The following is a 17,500-nucleotide window of genomic DNA, read 5'->3' as shown; positions in this document are numbered from 1 at the left end:
AGGATGGAATGGGTGAGAGTGGCTTTTATGTCTTTGTTTTTTTGGCTACCTCCCTTGTAAGGGGGAAAAAGTCTTTGGTATATGTATATGTTATTATTATTATTATTATTATTATTATTATTATTATTATTATTATTATTATTATTATTATTATTATTATTATTATTATTATTATTATTAATCTTATTATTATTATTATTATTATTATTATTATTATTATTATTATTATTATTATTATTATTATTATTATTATTATTATTATTATTATTATTATTATTATTATTATTATTATTATTATTATTATTATCATCATCATCATCATCATCATCATCATCATCATCATCATCATCATCATCATCATCATCATCATCATCATCATCATCATCATCATCATCATTATTATTATTATTATTATTGTTATTATTATTATTATTATTATTATCATTATTATTATAGTTATTGTTATTATAATTATTATGGTTATTATTTCGACGTCTGAGGAATTGGCTGCATGATATTGTGAGGTTGAAATTGCTCAGTAGCATTCAGCAGATACATTAGAGTCTATATGGGGCACCCCTACGAACCAGAGCCTCATATCATTTTGTCTGTAATAGAGGAAATCTTTATTTAGAGAAAAATAATGTTATTCTATTATACTGCGACTGTGGACTGGCTGGTGAGGTTATTTAATGTTTGTTTAAGAGAGGGTAGAGTGCCGGAGGACTGGAGGAGTGCCTATATCGTTCCGCTTTACAAGGGAAAGGGGGACAAGTGTGAGTGCCGGCCCCCCACTCTTGATGCTGTCCTGTACCATTTCTCTAAATATTTATTTCCTTTTTCGCCAAACCCTGTGGTAGGGGAGAAAGAATACTGTCACCAAGTGTTCCCACTTGAGTCGTTAAAGGCATCCTACTCTCTGGAACCCCAAAGAGGACATTCTTATAAAACAAATGAATAAAAAAACATAGGAGGGTCTGGGAGGAGTTTTCCAACCAGAACCCTAAGGTTTGGGCCTTTTAATGTGCCTAGGTGTGGTGCAGATGAGAGCTAAAGGGAAGAGATAGGCAGTATGTTTGTGAGCTGAAAGATGGATGTGTTGTCACTGAGTGAAACTAAATTGAAAGGGAAGGATGAGTTTGAGTTTGGAAGTGTAGTTGAGAGGGTATCAGGAGTGAAGAGAGGACGAGGGAGAGAAAGGGTGGCTATACTAGTAAGTGAAGAGATAGGTAAATGTGTGGTGGAGTGGAAAGAGGCAAGGATAATGTGGATGAAGGTGAAGCTGGGAAGGGAGATGTGGGTTTTTGTAAGTGCATATGGGCCTGGTAATGAAAAGAGTGAGAGGAAAAGGAGACTTTTTGGAGATCTAAATAAGTGCAGAAAGAGTTTAAGGAGAATTGCCAATGCAGTGGTATTGGGAGACTTAATGCTAGGGTAGGAGACGAACCAATAAACGGAGTGGTTGGGAAGTGGAGTTCCAGGAAAAAATCGTAGTGGAGAATTGATGGTGAAGATGTTTCTAGAAAGAGAGTTGATAATAGCAAATACAGTGCTTAGGAAGAAAGTCAAGCATAAATACACATGGGAGAGGGTGGTGGATGGAAGAGTAGTTGATAGGGTTTTAATCGATTACATATTGGTAACCAGGAGAAGAGTAGGAAGAGTTTTGGATGTACATGTTCTAAGGGGAGAGAGTGGGGGAATATCAGATCAGTTTTTGGTGGTAGGTAAGTTGAGAGTGAAGGATAGGTGAAGATAGAGGAAAAGGTTAGAAAGTAGAGAAGTGCTTAGAGTAAATGGTTTAAATAAGAATGAAAAGAAGACTGAGTACCATGAGAGGCTGTGAGACGAGCTGGTGAAGGATAGAGTAGAGGGTGGAGGAGAAATCAAACAAACAAATTAATAAATAAATAAGTAAATAAGTTGTTCGCCCTCTCACAGTTAATTTGCAGTCCTATTTTGTTTAGACATGCACTAATTTAACAAAGTTGTCGCATACTTTACTATGTAAATGCTCTTCACTCGTGTGAATAAGTCACTGTTTTCATGAAGAATAATTATGAAATGGTAATGAGCAAATGCAAATCAAATGTCAAATCAACAGAAAATGCGTAGCAATCACACTGCTATTTATTGTGTTGAACATAATATTGTACTTACATTTAAGATGGTCTTACTAGTGTCTATTTCCCAAATGTATAAAAGTAAATCAGACGTTGCTTGTTTAGCATGTTTAATGTTCGAAGTCTGGAGGAAAAATACCAACGTGAAGTAAATTATCTAAAAAGCAAATGTCATACACACAAAAATTCAACATCGTAAGCCGTAGCGTTTCAAATGTCGTCTGCCTCACCATTTACTGTCTATGACGCTAAGCGTGTATGTAACAGACAGCCTAAACGATAAATTCCCGATTTTTCACTTGTTCTCGCTATATATCTTAATAATAATCACTACACTTTGACAAACCACCGAAATTATCATGCTTAACAGTGAACAAATCACTAGATTCACCAACAGCGTCATAAGGCGTGTATACTTGACGTTCTTCCAAACCGTTACATCTATCTTCAGGATTTATAGCTTGGCACCTTATTTGAAAGATAATTTCAGTGATGTCAAATAATTCCTCGATTAATGCATTTTATCAATTACAAATATTTATCCTTTATATCTTAAGCACTTTTCTGTATGAAACAGAAATAATCACTATTTTCTAAACTCACAAAAATAATTAATCATAGAAGTTAAAAGTTTCACAGCATGTCGAAAATAACAGCTCTTATTGATAGTATTATGTATACGATTACCGAGGCCTGTGATTGGTCAATTTCAAAACCGTGTGGCTAAACGAACCAATAAACGATTTCTGGAAACACTCGTCATCCTACTCATACCAAATAACAAAAAATGGGAGAATATCGTCCAGACGATATTATATTCGATATATGCACTGAGCAGTAAAGTAGAAACGTTACCATTACGTTCTAAAGGCGAGTCTAATCCTACACTGTGATGGAGTAAATAGCATATGAAATGAAAATCTAAATGGAAGGTGTTTATACCTTGGCGACTGTGGACTGGTCAAGTTACAAGTACCATTTCATATTCCAAATTATTTCATATACAAACCGTTTCACATTCCTTTGTTAGGTCTACGATATTCATAGATTAAAGGTAAGATTTATAAGCATCTATTTCAGTATTGTTAAAATTCAATACTCACTTGGAGTTTACCTGTCACAATACTCCCCAAAGAGAAGCATTCAATATTTTATCTTAAACTATCCCCATAATATATTCTTGTGTATTTCCAATGCTAAAAGAAAATAAGTTATAAATTGAATATTGATACAGGTGGTACGCTGAAAATTATTTTCTGAGATGGGCTCCTGCATTTCAAAACAAAATTTGAATTTCGAAAAAGATTGAAGATACGAGCGAGGACAGGTCGCCCATGTCTTGCCGCGAAGACAGAGACCAGACAGTTCAGACGCTTTGACGTCTAAGAGGCTAACCAGAAGCACAATGAGAGCCATTCCCTGGGGTTTCTGTGCAATATCACACTGAGAGAGAGTAACGTTATCAATTTTATTCTGGCTAGACGTAGGATGAACGTGGCTCCACGCCAGTCACACCTGCAGCACAGTCCAAACAAGAAAGGATGATGGTTTAAAAGTAAAACACCCCTAGCTTAAACTACACACCTTACTTCGTTTCTTATGAAGAAAATAGTAAATAAGCGAGTATAGAAGGTAAACCAATAACCTAAAGTTTGCTTATAACGGTGCTGATAGATTAAATATTTACCCATCAGTACTAAAACAGTGAAAACTATTCTTTCAAACGCACGGGAATTTCAGACCTTTGCTGGAGCCCTAACGTTGATCGAGAAAAGGAAACAGAGGCAGACCAAAATCACAAATAAACTGAGAAACGTAGTTCTAAAGGAGGGCATTGGAGTGAGGGGGAGGACGGCGGGGGGGGGGGGAATCAAAGGCCCCACCACGCCATACAGACCCATACCCCCCCCCACACACACACACACACCAACAGTGGTCCCTCTCTCTTCCATTTGAATTCCATTACCTGCCACTTTGATATCAAAGTGAATAAACACACTTGTAAAGTCAACCCTCCCACTACAAAACCAAAAAACAGTCTGGCCCCTAATCCCACCAAAGGGTTTACATTTTCTCTCTCTTTTTTTTATCAGGTTTGAGGTAATCAAATTTAGAACCACAAAAAGAACCTTTGCACCCAGAATAGACAATGAAATAATCCCCTCGCCACAAGTATCATTGTGAAGAATGCCCTCACCACTACCGCTACACTTTTGTGTTTCACCAATGATCTGTTTTCCGTTGTTTTACCTCATGTTAAACTAATAAACCTATCCTAATCTAACCTATCCTAACCTAATATATCCTTACCTAATCTGTCCTATCCTAACCTATTTGTATTTCATCAATGATTTGTTTTCCATTGTTTTACCTCATGTTAAACTAATTAACCTATCCTAATCTAACCTATCCTAACCTAATATATCCTTACCTAATCTGTCCTATTCCAACCTATTTGTATTTTAGCAATGATTTGTTTTCTGTTGTTTTACCTCATGTTAAACTAATTAACCTATCCTAATCTAACCTATCCTAACCTAATATATCCTTACCTAATCTGTCCTATCCCAACCTATTTGTATTTTATCAATGATTTATTTTCCGTTGTTTTACCTCATGTTAAACTAATTAACCTATTAGCACAGATAATTAGTATTTCTGATTTCTTTTCTCCGACAGTGGGTTAACAAGTTTCGTTTAATTAACCTATCCTAATCTAACCTATCCTAACCTAATATATCCTTACCTAATCTGTCCTATCCTAACCTAATCTATCCTAACCCAACCTAATCTATCCAAACCTAACTTATCCCAACCTATTGTAACATCAGTTATCCTAACCTACCCTACCCTGACATAATTTATCCAAACATAACCTATTCTAATCTAATCTAACCTATCCTAACCTAACCTAATCTATCCTAACCTAACTTATCCTAACCTATTGTAACATCAGCTATCCTAACCTACCCTACCCTGATATAATTTATCCAAACATAACCTATTCTAATCTAATCTAACCTATCCCAACCTAATACATCCTTACCTAATCTGTCTTATCCTAACCTAATCTATCCTAACCAAACCTAATCCATCCTAACCTACTGTAACATCAGTTATCCTAACCTACCCTACCTTATCCTACCCTACCCTACCCTGACATAATTTATCCAAACATAACCTATTCTAATCTAATCTATCCTATCCTAACAAAAATCTATCCTGACATAAACTTCCCTAACTTAAGCTATTCTAGCCTAACCAAACTAAACAATTTCCTTCCCCCAAGCTCATTCATATGAATAGCTCCCCCCCCCCCCAAAGCAATCTTGGGGGGAAAGGATGGAGGGCGAATTGTTCATATGATCTTAAAGTTGCAGTAGACACTGAAGGCTCCCCAAGTCTCAGTTCCTCTAGCAACAGAAGTACACATAGAGTATTGTTCCACATAGAACACTGCACCACATAGAGCATTGCTCCACATAGAGCACTGTTCCACATAGAACGCTGCTTCATGTAGAGCACTAATCCACAAAGAGCACTGCTCCACATAGAGAACTGATCCACATAGAACACTTCTCCACATAGAGCACTGCTCCACATGGAGCACCGATTCACATAAAGCACTTCTCCATATAGAACACTGCTCCACATAGAGCACTGCCCCACATAGAGCGCTGCTCCACATAGAGCACTGCTCCACATAGAGCGCTGCTCCACATAGAGCACTGCTCCACATAGAGCGCTGCTCCACGTAGAGAACTGCTCCACACAGAGCACTGATTCACACAGAGCACTGTTCCACATAAAGCGCTGCTTCACATAGAGCACTGCTCCACATAGAGCACTGCTCTACATAGAACACTGCTCCACATAGAACACTGCTCCACATAGAGCACTGCTCCACATAGAACACTGTTCCACATAGAGCACTGCTATACATAGAGCCCTGCTCCACAAAGAACACTGCTCCACATAGAGCACTGCTCCACGTAGAGCACCGATTCACATAGAACACAGCTCCACATAGAGCACTGCTCCACGTAGAGCACTGTTTCACGCAGACAGCTACTTCACATAGAGCGCTGCTCCACATAGAACATTGCTCCACGTAGATAACTGCTCCACATAGAACACTGTTCCTCATAGAGCACTGCTCCACATAGAGCACTGCTCCGCATAGATCACTGATTCACATAGTGCGCTGTTCCACATAAAGCGCTGCTCCACATAGAGCACTTCTCCACGTAGATCACTGCTCCACGTAGAGCACTGCTCCGCGTAGAGCACTGCTCCACTTAGAACACTGCTCCACATAGAGCACTGCTCCACATAGAATACTAGCTCCTAACCCTTTTAGCATCAGGTCCCCTCTATGATTGAGTAAAATCGCCTGGCTTTAGCCAGAACAAAGGCTGCACCGCTCCCCAGATGGATAGCCCGATGGTCCTGCATTGGGCAATATGGCTCACTTCGTTCTTTTAATTGTCGGCATGAGGGGGAGTGGGTGGGGGATGGGGGGTGAGGAAGTATGTATGAGAAAATATTTGATGCAGCCTGAAGGGATTTCTCCACGTCTTCTCCTTTTCTGCATGAGGGAACGGAGAGGAGGGGTCGCCGAATTTATGAAGCGGCCTTGCTGTGGATGTGCTCTGTCTTGCGACACTGCTTCTGAACCAGGGCAGTGGACAGGATGCAGGGATGACCCGTCATCCAGGAGGTGCCGAGATAAGAGAGAGGGAGGAGGGTGGAGGGGAGTGGAATATATAGGAAATGAAATGGGTGGGGTTGGTTTCTATGACTTTTTCTTTTTGGCTACCCCCGTGAAAGGGGGAAAAAGCCTTTGGTATATGTATGTATGAAACCCTTTTTCATTTCGGTGATTTATTGCTTAGTTGCGATGTATTTTCATGCCATGATTTATAAGCTATGATGAATCATTGCAATGCGTTTTTTATCAGGTTGTGGTCCTAGAGTCAGACAGGAACAGACTAACGGGTGCATGAAAAACGTACAAATATGAAAAAATAATCACCAACACAATATAACCTGCCCGTAGGAATTCAACGGACACGACCAGCTAAGTAATATCGTGCATTTGGTAGCACTTATAACAAGCTGTTATGTTTGGAGTTACTGTGCAACGTGTTAAACAAATTGATTTTTTTTTTTTTTTTTTTTTTGTAAAGGAATGGAACTCTAGAATCGTAATCAGCTTCTGTAGCTTAAGTACGTTCATCTGTTTTCAATAGGATCCGTGAAACTGTCTTCACTGTTGCATCTTTGTCAACAAGTTTGGTCATCTTTTGATATGTAGATGGATTGTATTGAGGCGATTTGCTGAAGAGAGAACTCACTAGGACTAGATTCATCAATAGCCGCCGGAAACACCTATTCGATGATTGTCATAATGTTCTCGAACAATTCCTCAGCACCTCCCGGAGGTCGAACTTAAGCTTCCTGCGTTCGTGCCACTGTTCCAGAAGGTTCAGTGTTTCACTATATTTACCCAGTTACGACATATTAGCAATAACTTATAAGAATTTATTTATATAAAACAATTTGGTCTTCAACAACGGTGTGAGATAGATAATCCCAACAGTTTATAAGACACAGGCAATCACAGTGAATGGATGACTTTCGTCTGTTCCCATAAAACATTACGGAATCTGAACTCTGCAGAACAGATTTACAGTTCTGATAATGCCGAATATTTTTCCAATCCCTATCAGATCATTATGAAGGTTCATTACATCTCATCTGCTTGCGTGGATTCCTATAGTGATTGTAGTCTCATAGTCCCTTGGGTATCATGATCAACAGCAACAAATGTAACTTTGATGGGTAAATGTTCAGTTTCGCCCCTGGGCGCAATATAGCAATAGAAAATTAATTATTCATTTTGTAAATTATAATGTATTAACGTAATATGCAATTTTGTGGGCGGAAATAAAAAACAAAAAAGTTGCTAAAGCAGATTTCGCAAGTAACAAAGTTGCGCCGGACCAATGGTACCCCATGTTTGTTATGATAGATGCCGACGTCGAAGGAAATGATCAATTCGTCTAACCTAAACTAAACTAACCTAACCTAACCCAACCTAGCCTAACCTAACCTAACCTAACCTAACCTAACCTAACCTAACCTAACCTAACCTAACCTAACCTGTGTTTGATCAATCATTATCCTGCAAATTAAATATCATCCGGATCGTCCTCGTCGTCGTCGTCGTGAGAGACGTTGGCGGGCTTTTCAACTCGTTCATTAGCATATTTGCTTGTAGCAAGGTATTTTTTATTTTTATTTCCTCCCAGATAATCGCATATTACGTTCATGTATTATAATTTACAAAATTAATATTTAATTTTCTAACGCTATATCGCGCCCAGGGTCAAAACTGAACAAATACCATTTGATGTAATAAAAACACGTAAGATGATACAACGGGTGCAGTAGGTTTAAGGTGGTGTAGTGTGACAAAAGTACGGGAAGTTTTAACTCATTGGTGGTAAATACTCGTAGGTGATAAAAGCGACGGCTGACAAGCGTCTGAGTGCAGACAACTGGGGCTATTATCGGATTTCTGTCCAACGGGAAGGAAATATCTGGTCTGTCCAAAACATTTTATTCGAAAATAGTTTATGTCATGAATTCCATGCATAATATTTTTCAAGACTGTGTGGTATGTGTAACTACGTGAAAGCTGCAATCATGATATACCCAAAGCTGTAAGGACACCAGTAAGATACGCACTGCCAAGATAAGTAATAGGTATTGGTACGGTAAAGTCATGTAAGGATAGCAACTATCTCCATTTTTTTTTCTTCTTTTATGTACAGGTCCTATAGACCTGTGGACTGGTGCAGCGCTTGAGCTGTGTTCTCTCGTGTCTGAGTTTCGAGTTTAACACTAGCATTTTGTTACATCACGTTCATTGTTGTGTTTTTATATTGACAAAATTTAATATTGTCCTCGTAGTTTAGTTTACTAAAGAGAAAAGCCTTTGTGTAAAATTAATCTGTGTGTGTGTGTGTGCGTGTGTGTGTGTGTGTGTATTCACTTGGTCTTTGTGAATACACACACACACACACACACACGCACACACACACGTGTATGTGTGTGTGTGTGTGTGTGTGTGTGTGTGTGTGTGTGTGTGTGTGTGTGTGTGTGTGTGGGTGGGTGGGTGGGTGGGTGTGGGTGGTTGGGTGTGTGGTTGGGTGTGTGTAGAGTAGATAGATAGATAGACAGACAGATAAGAACATAAAAAACGAAGGAGACTCCAGGAGAACTTAAGACCTACAGTAGGCAGTTCCATGTCCATTACCACCTATCACCCCATCCATAAAGTTATCTAGCCTTCTTTTGAAACAGCCAATAGTTTCAGCGCTAACTGAAGTCTATTCCATTCGTTAAACACTCTGTTGGTAATCCAGTTGTTAACTATTTCCTTCTTTAATCTAAAGTTGTCCAATTTAAATCCGTTACTACAAAGTCATGCCCTACTGTCTTGATATAATGACCTTACCTGCACCACCCTTGTTCAAGCCCTTGACGCATTTCAATACCTCTATTAGATCACCCTGCACTCTACGTCTTTCCAGAGAGTGCAGGTTAAGGTGCATAAGCCCGTCTTCGTAAGGTAAATTTCTGAGTCTATGTATAATTTTGACCATTCTCCTCTGTACTGATTCTAGTAAATTAATATCCATTCCATAGGACAGAGACCAAAACAAGGATAAGTTTAACCAATGGTGGAATTCAAAATTTTTAACAACAGATTCTCTCACTAGGCCAGTAACATGCAGATATCACTGAGGCTGTATTATAGCCTGTATAAGAAAATTTTTGATAACAGGTTTGCGGAACTCATGAAATTCCAAGAACAGGTTTGTACGAACCGGTAAGGACTGAATCTCACCCCTGGGTCTAACTATCGCCAGATAGTTTCATAACTACATCTGCAATTTTGTTTGTAACCGTCCTTATTAAAAAATCTAATGCTCGGTTAGCTTTGTTCCTGGCATTAATGCACTGTGATTTGGATTTAAGGTCAGAACACACTAACATTCCTAAGGCTTTTTCACATTTTATTTTTTTCTAAGATTATGTTATTTAAGCTATACCTATTTTCTGGGTTGTGTAAAATAACGTTTAACACACTGCACTTTAAGATAATGAAGTTCATTCGCCATTTCTCCGACCATTCGAATAATTTGTTAAGATCTTCCTGCAGTGTCCCGAAGTTTTCCCGAGACCTAATATGGCGTCCTATTTTAGTGTCGTCCGCAAACTTACGAACATCACTATTTACTTAAACTATTTTATATTCATTTGTTATAGCATGAGACATTACAAACCCCAATGAGGGATTTTTCTTAGAAAACATGGCTTTCCTCACTTTTGTTTTCTGTGAATCGAAGCATTATTATTACCTTCGGGCCAGTACCACAAGAGACAATCCTCCATGGAAGGGTCGAACGGGGCAACCGTAGGACCGGCTGGAGCAAGTCGATCGAACCTGTCGAGAACCGTTTGAAGTGGGATGGAAGGGCGTCTGTATGGGAGCTTCCTCCTCGAAGAGACCATAGGGACTGGAGCTGGCGCGTGAGTGAACCAACGCACTCCCTGGCGTAAACCCGTAACTGATAACGAAGATAATGATCCGATATCAACCCAACGAAGACTTTTCTCCGCAGCTGAATAGAATCACACGACACCAACCAGATTATATACGACAGAATAGACGACGATACTGGCAAAAATGTTAACTCAAAAGTAAACAATGGTCATCACTACGTGTCAATGATAAAAAAAATGGAAAATACTGCCACTCGAACTTGGTGCCATCAATTACACTATTGTTGCAAAAGCACGCGTCCCTTCCTCTCCTGTGATATCCTTTTTGTCGAAGGGAATCGCCTGCCATTAGACAGAACAAAGAGTCTAAAGGATGTCACCTTACCAAACAAATACTGAAGAATGGCACAAACCCCAAATGCAGTGGGCCCTTCCCTCCCCTTAGTTGAATTAAATCATCCGGCGGCACCAACACACACACACACACACACACACACATACACACACACACACACACACACTCGGTGACGCGGTTGGTAGAGTCCCAGACTGTCAGTATGGCGGTACCGGCGGTACCTGGTTCGAATCCTGCCCAGGGCTGAAATTACTTCAGTATCACTGCGCTTTGAGTCGTTACTCCAACTCTCGTGGGTGGGGAGTTATGTGTGTGTATGCGTGTAAGGTCACAGCATTACCCATAGATCGGTCATACGAGCTCTGAGCTCTCTTCCGAGAGGGAAATAGCTGTCGATCACAAGTCCAGCACGTGATCCAAAGACCAAGATAAATCACACGCGTGCGGTAGACCACAACGTCCTTACCACACATTTCTCCATGTCATTCAGGATAGGGATTTAGCTTTGTTTTATTGCTTTGATTTGTATCTTAGCCACACAGGAGCGAATGACAGACAGGACCGAAGGAGTGATAGTCGGCGGCCGGCCTAGGAATGGGGATTTTGTCCTGACTGAGATTTTATCATCGTTAGCTTTTTGGATGTTGGTAGCAGCATGTTCGTGCCTCTCTTGTTTAATTTTGTAATTCTTTCTCCATGTCGGGGGTTTTTTTACAATGGCGAAATTCTGTAGATCTGCAATTCTGTTCAATCTGGTGGGACCTGTCCCAGGGAACACCGGTACACTATTTGATTAATTACTTTTGCTGACATTGTATAACCCTGAAGACGAACCCCGACAGGGTTCGAAACGTCGGTAGCAAATTCTGTTACTCTGAGTCCAGTGTTTGAAATTTTCCGATAGCATGACTCCTGGACTCCAGCTCTTTATGAATATATATATATATATATATATATATATATATATATATATATATATACATATTGTGATGGCCCACCATCCTCCATGTATATATTATGTCTGTATCTGTATGTCAATCTTTAATTGTAAGATAATTATGTATGTACTGTAAATTGCTTGTATACGTTGTGATGGCCCACCATCCTCCATGTATCTAAAAATATCTGTATCTGTGTTATCCTGTACTTGTTAGGTAATTACGTATGTACGGTAAAAACTGCTTGTATACTTTATGGGATCTACTCTCTCTAGGCCGACGGACGTGAACTAGTTCTGTCCGGCTCATCCTTCGCCTTCCTCCCGTCCTCGCCAACTGTATATATAATGCATCTGCCGGCTCCTAGCGGGCGCACTTTTCGTTGGCTGAGCGACGCGTAACTTTATCTCTCCCATATTGCTTTTGCTCTAGTACCGTGGCGTCACCACGTAATCTATATTCTCATGACTTGGTTTTCGGTGGAGGAATTAATTGTCAATTGATTAATTTTGTTGTAAAGTTCTTATATTTGTTTTGTTGGCTTTTTGTTATACATTAAATTAGTTATCTTTGTTAACTTCCGTTTGGATTTGCCTTACCCACATCAAGGCCACTAAGTACGAACCCCTCCTAGACATATTTCCTTATATCCTTGCGGAAGGCATAACATATAATGGGGGCCCGTCCGGGATCCTCTTACCCGAACAAAAACTAAGAAGGTGTAAGATATACGAGCAAAACGTACATAAATTACACTTGCATTCCCACAACCATCGAAATTGTCCATCTGTCCGGTAAACTTGCAACTCAGTACCCCAGTACAGTAATTCAGTTAATCGTAAATACGCCATTGCACATGACCACGTTAAACTCTTGCAGCTGTAAATTTCGTAAGAGTACTGAAATAGGATCCGTTTAGGATACGTGTGGGAACGTTAATTCTATCCTACTTACGGCATGTAGTTTTGGTTAATGTATTCTGTCCCAAAGATTTATAATATTCGTGGGAGTCGAGTATTATAATTCTACTTGTATCTCTTGTCCGGTATACCACGTAAGCGAACCAAGCGTACTACCTTGCTGAGTAGCAACTGTTAGCGAGTAAAAATTTCGCGATGTCAGAACTGAATATCGAAAACTTTGTTGAGAACCCCTCGGTGGAAGAACTGATAATTCAGAACCCAAATAAAGAATGTCTGAAAGAAATAGCAACAAGATGGGAATTAACTTATCCAGCGAACATTAGTAGAACTGAATTAGTTCAACTAATATTGAGTCACATAGATCAGTTAAAGAAAACGGAAGACGAAGAAGGAGAATTTGAACGCTTAGAACAAATAGTTGCAGCCAAATTAGACATTAGATACTTGAAAGGAAGATGAAGCATGAACTGCAAATTAAGGAACTCGAAGTGCAGCGTGAAAGAGAGCAAAGACAGCACGAACTCGAACTAAAAAGGCTCGAACTATCGACCCCAAGTCAACAAGTAGTTTCAAATTCAAGTAAGTTAGATCTTTTGCAGTACACCAAACTTATTCCCTCTTTCTCAGACGAGAATCCAACCTTATTTTTTCGAGAATTTGAAGAAGTAAACATTTTGCAATTCCCCAAGCAGATTGGATATGGTTAATTAAACCAAAGTTGTCCACAAAAGCGTTACAAGTATGTAACAATCTGGAAAATAACACTGATTACGAAACGGTCAAACAGACAATTCTTTCCGCTTATGAAATTTCCACCGAAGGTTATCGACAAGCATTTCGAAATTCAAACAAACTTAGCAATCAGACATATATGGAATTCGCGTCAGACAAACTACGAGCGTTAAGAAAGTGGATTAAATCGGCATCAGCCGATAATCTTGAGAAAGTAGTGAACTTGATCGCGTTAGAGGAATTCGTGCGTAAAATTCCTCACTACTTGAAAATTCACATTGTTGACAAGGAGGAATTGGACCTTATGAAAGCAGCCAAACTGACTGATACCCTCTCATTGATTCACAAAAATGTTGGAAAGGACAGTAACCGCCAACAACCTCATGTAAAACCAACTAGTGGTAGTAAAGATGGGAAAATTAATAGCCCTAGTTTCCTGTTTGTTTCTTCTGTAAGAAACCAGGACATGTAATTGCAAATTGCCCAGACCCAAAATGTAAAGTAGCTCAAAAGAATATAAAATCTGTAGCTTCCTTTAACCATTCTACTGCCAACTCTGTAGATCCTTTTCAGCCCTTCCGTTCAACGGGAACAGTGTCACTTGGTTCAGACCACGTAGAACACAACCTCCGAATAGTACGGGACACAGGAGCAGCACAGTCCCTGCTACTTCAGTCAGCACTGCCGGGAGTCCAACGTAATTATACAGGAGAACGTGTATACTTGCAGGACTTCCACAATCCCTTCTCAGTACCTCTGGCAAAGGTGCACCTGAACTGTGGACTCATCAAGGATACTGTCTCCGTAGGAGTAAGTGAAACGTTAACCCTACCTGTTCCTGAAGCAGATTTTATACGAGGTAACGATCTAGCAGGAGAACTAGTCCATCCTCCTTTAATTGTTTCTACTTCTCCCCTACCATATAACCCAACTTCTACCATAGAGCAAACCCAACCCAACCTATTTCCAACCTGTGCTATCACACGATCCCAAGCGCCAGCTAACCAACCAACTCTTACCTCTCCAACCACCCCAACCACCCCGCTTACTCTACCCTCCGAGCTGAGCATCAAAGAGGCTCAACAGAACGACCCTTCATTAGCTCCCTTGTTTAATAGAGCTATTCCCAAGGAGGATATCCTACATACTCCTTCCTTTTATTTGCACGAAGGAATACTTATGAGATTGTATAAACCTCGTCACCTTTCTGATGATGATACCTGGGCAGAATGTCACCAAATTGTTCTACCTGTTAACTTGAGGACTCAGGTAATAGAGATTACTCATGCTGGACACTCAGGACACTTAGGTATTAAGAAAACTTATTTACGACTCTTGTCAGAATTCTTTTGGCCTGGCATGAAAGCAGAGGTAAGTAGATTCGTTAAATGTTGCCACACTTGCCAAATAGTAGGCAAGTCAAACGAGTCTATTCCTCCGTATCCCCTTCAACCCATTAAAGTACCTAGTGAACCCTTTCAGAAACTAGTGATTGACATAGTAGGCCCGTTGCCTAAAACCAAGAAGGGTAACCAGTACATTTTAACAGTTCTTTGTCCCACTACCAGGTACCCTGAAGCTTTTCCTTTAAAGAATATTTCTGCTAAGAGTGTAATTAAGTGTTTAACTCACATGTTTACTTCCTTTGGTATTCCTCAGGAAATACAGTCAGATAGAGGTTCTAATTTCACAAGCAAACTCTTTACCCAAGTCCTCAAGGAATTAAATGTTAAACAGTCTCTGTCTACAGCGTACCACCCCGCCAGTCAGGGAGTTCTAGAACGATGTCATCAAACGTTAAAGAATATGCTACGTAAATTCTGTTACGAGGAAAACCGTGACTGGGATGAGGGATTGCCTTTCCTCCTCTTTACGCTCCGTGAAACACCATCCGAATTGTTATATGGAAGGAAGGTAAGGGGACCCCTCAAGGTAATCAAGGACCATATCATATCTTCTTCTACCTCACCTTTACAGTCTGTTAACCAGTATATTGTTTCCCTTAAGGATAACCTAGCCAGAATTCATTCCTTTGCCTTGAAGAACCTTGAACATGCACAAAGTAAAATGAAGGTTAATTTTGATCAGAAATCTCGTAAGAGAGAATTCAAGGAGGGAGATATGGTTCTTGCATACATTCCTATCTCTGGACAGCCTCTTCAAGCTAAATACCATGGTCCTTATAAAATTCAGAAAAAGATGTCAGAATATAATTACGTACTAGAAACCCCTGACAGACGTAAAACTACTCAACTTGTTCATGTTAACTTGCTTAAGCCATACCTTGCCAAAATACCACTAGACAGTTCAGTCAAGCCATTGCTTTCGCTAAATCATGGTCCCAGTAAAATACCTATGTCAACCGACCGTCCACGAGTCCACGAACCGACGTTGCCACATTTCGATCCTCTCACAGTCAGCAACAACAGCGACATCTTGAACAACCTACTTTCGTACCTTAACCACTTGAATCCTGATCAAGCTAAGGAAATTTCTGAAATTATTTCTAGTCACAGATCCTTGTTCCGAGATAATCCTGACCGTTGCAACCTGACGTCCCATGAGATTCAACTGCATCCAGGAACTTCTAACCACCAGCACCCGTACCGACTGCATCCCCAGAAGAAGTTGATAATGAAGAAAGAGGTCGACTATCTAGTGCAGCACGGTTTGGCAGTTCCCAGTAATTCCCCATGGGCCGCTCCGTGCGTTCTGGTCCCTAAAGAAAACGGATAAACTCGACTGTGCACGGACTACCGCCGAGTGAATGCAGTTACCATCCCTGACGTCCCTTTCGTTCTCCAGACGGACGCAAGTGATCAAGCCGTCGGAGCTGTTCTACTCCAAGAATATGATGGGATATTGCATCCTGTCGCGTACCACTCGGCTCAACTAGATAAACACCAAAGGCAGTATTCGACCACCGAGAAGGAGCTACTGTCTATCATCTCTGCCCTGCGAAAGTTCGAATGCTACGTAACACCCAGCTCGACCCCCTTACGGATATTCACGGACCACAATCCATTAATATTCCTTGAACGGAAACCAACAATACCTCCTCGATATAAAATTTATCAAGGGTTCTGAAAACCTCCTTGCTGATGCCCTTAGCCGTCCTGATTAGAACTTCCAACTCGTCTGTTCTCCTGAGTTGATGAGTTCTAGGGGGGGGGGGGGGGGTGATGGCCCACCATCCTCCATGTATATATTATGTCTGTATCTGTATGTCAATCTTTAATTGTAAGATAATTATGTATGTACTGTAAATTGCTTGTATACGTTGTGATGGCCCACCATCCTCCATGTATCTAAAAATATCTGTATCTGTGTTATCCTGTACTTGTTAGGTAATTACGTATGTACGGTAAAAACTGCTTGTATACTTTATGGGATCTACTCTCTCTAGGCCGACGGACGTGAACTAGTTCTGTCCGGCTCATCCTTCGCCTTCCTCCCGTCCTCGCCAACTGTATATATAATGCATCTGCCGGCTCCTAGCGGGCGCACTTTTCGTTGGCTGAGCGACGCATAACTTTATCTCTCCCATATTGCTTTTGCTCTAGTACCGTGGCGTCACCACGTAATCTATATTCTCATGACTTGGTTTTCGGTGGAGGAATTAATTGTCAATTGATTAATTTTGTTGTTATAAAGTTCTTATATTTGTTTTGTTGGCTTTTTGTTATACATTAAATTAGTTATCTTTGTTAACTTCCGTTTGGATTTGCCTTACCCACATCAAGGCCACTAAGTACGAACCCCTCCTAGACATATTTCCTTATATCCTTGCGGAAGGCATAACAATATATATATACATATATATATATATATATATATATATATATATACAGT

General features: G+C 40.1%; 1 protein-coding gene across 1 annotated transcript in view; it reads left to right on the top strand.

The window, feature by feature from the left end:
- LOC143038153 (uncharacterized) overlaps positions 1–17,500 on the top strand; it is a 93,693-nt gene that overhangs the window by 17,051 nt on the left and 59,142 nt on the right. The window lies entirely within an intron of this gene.

Source organism: Oratosquilla oratoria, chromosome 23, assembly GCF_046742065.1.
Source record: "Oratosquilla oratoria isolate Oo_2021 chromosome 23, ASM4674206v1, whole genome shotgun sequence".
NCBI classification, from domain to species: domain Eukaryota; kingdom Metazoa; phylum Arthropoda; class Malacostraca; order Stomatopoda; family Squillidae; genus Oratosquilla; species Oratosquilla oratoria.
The sequence above is the reverse complement of the archived record's forward strand: the minus strand, read 5'-3'. Positions and strand labels throughout refer to the sequence as shown.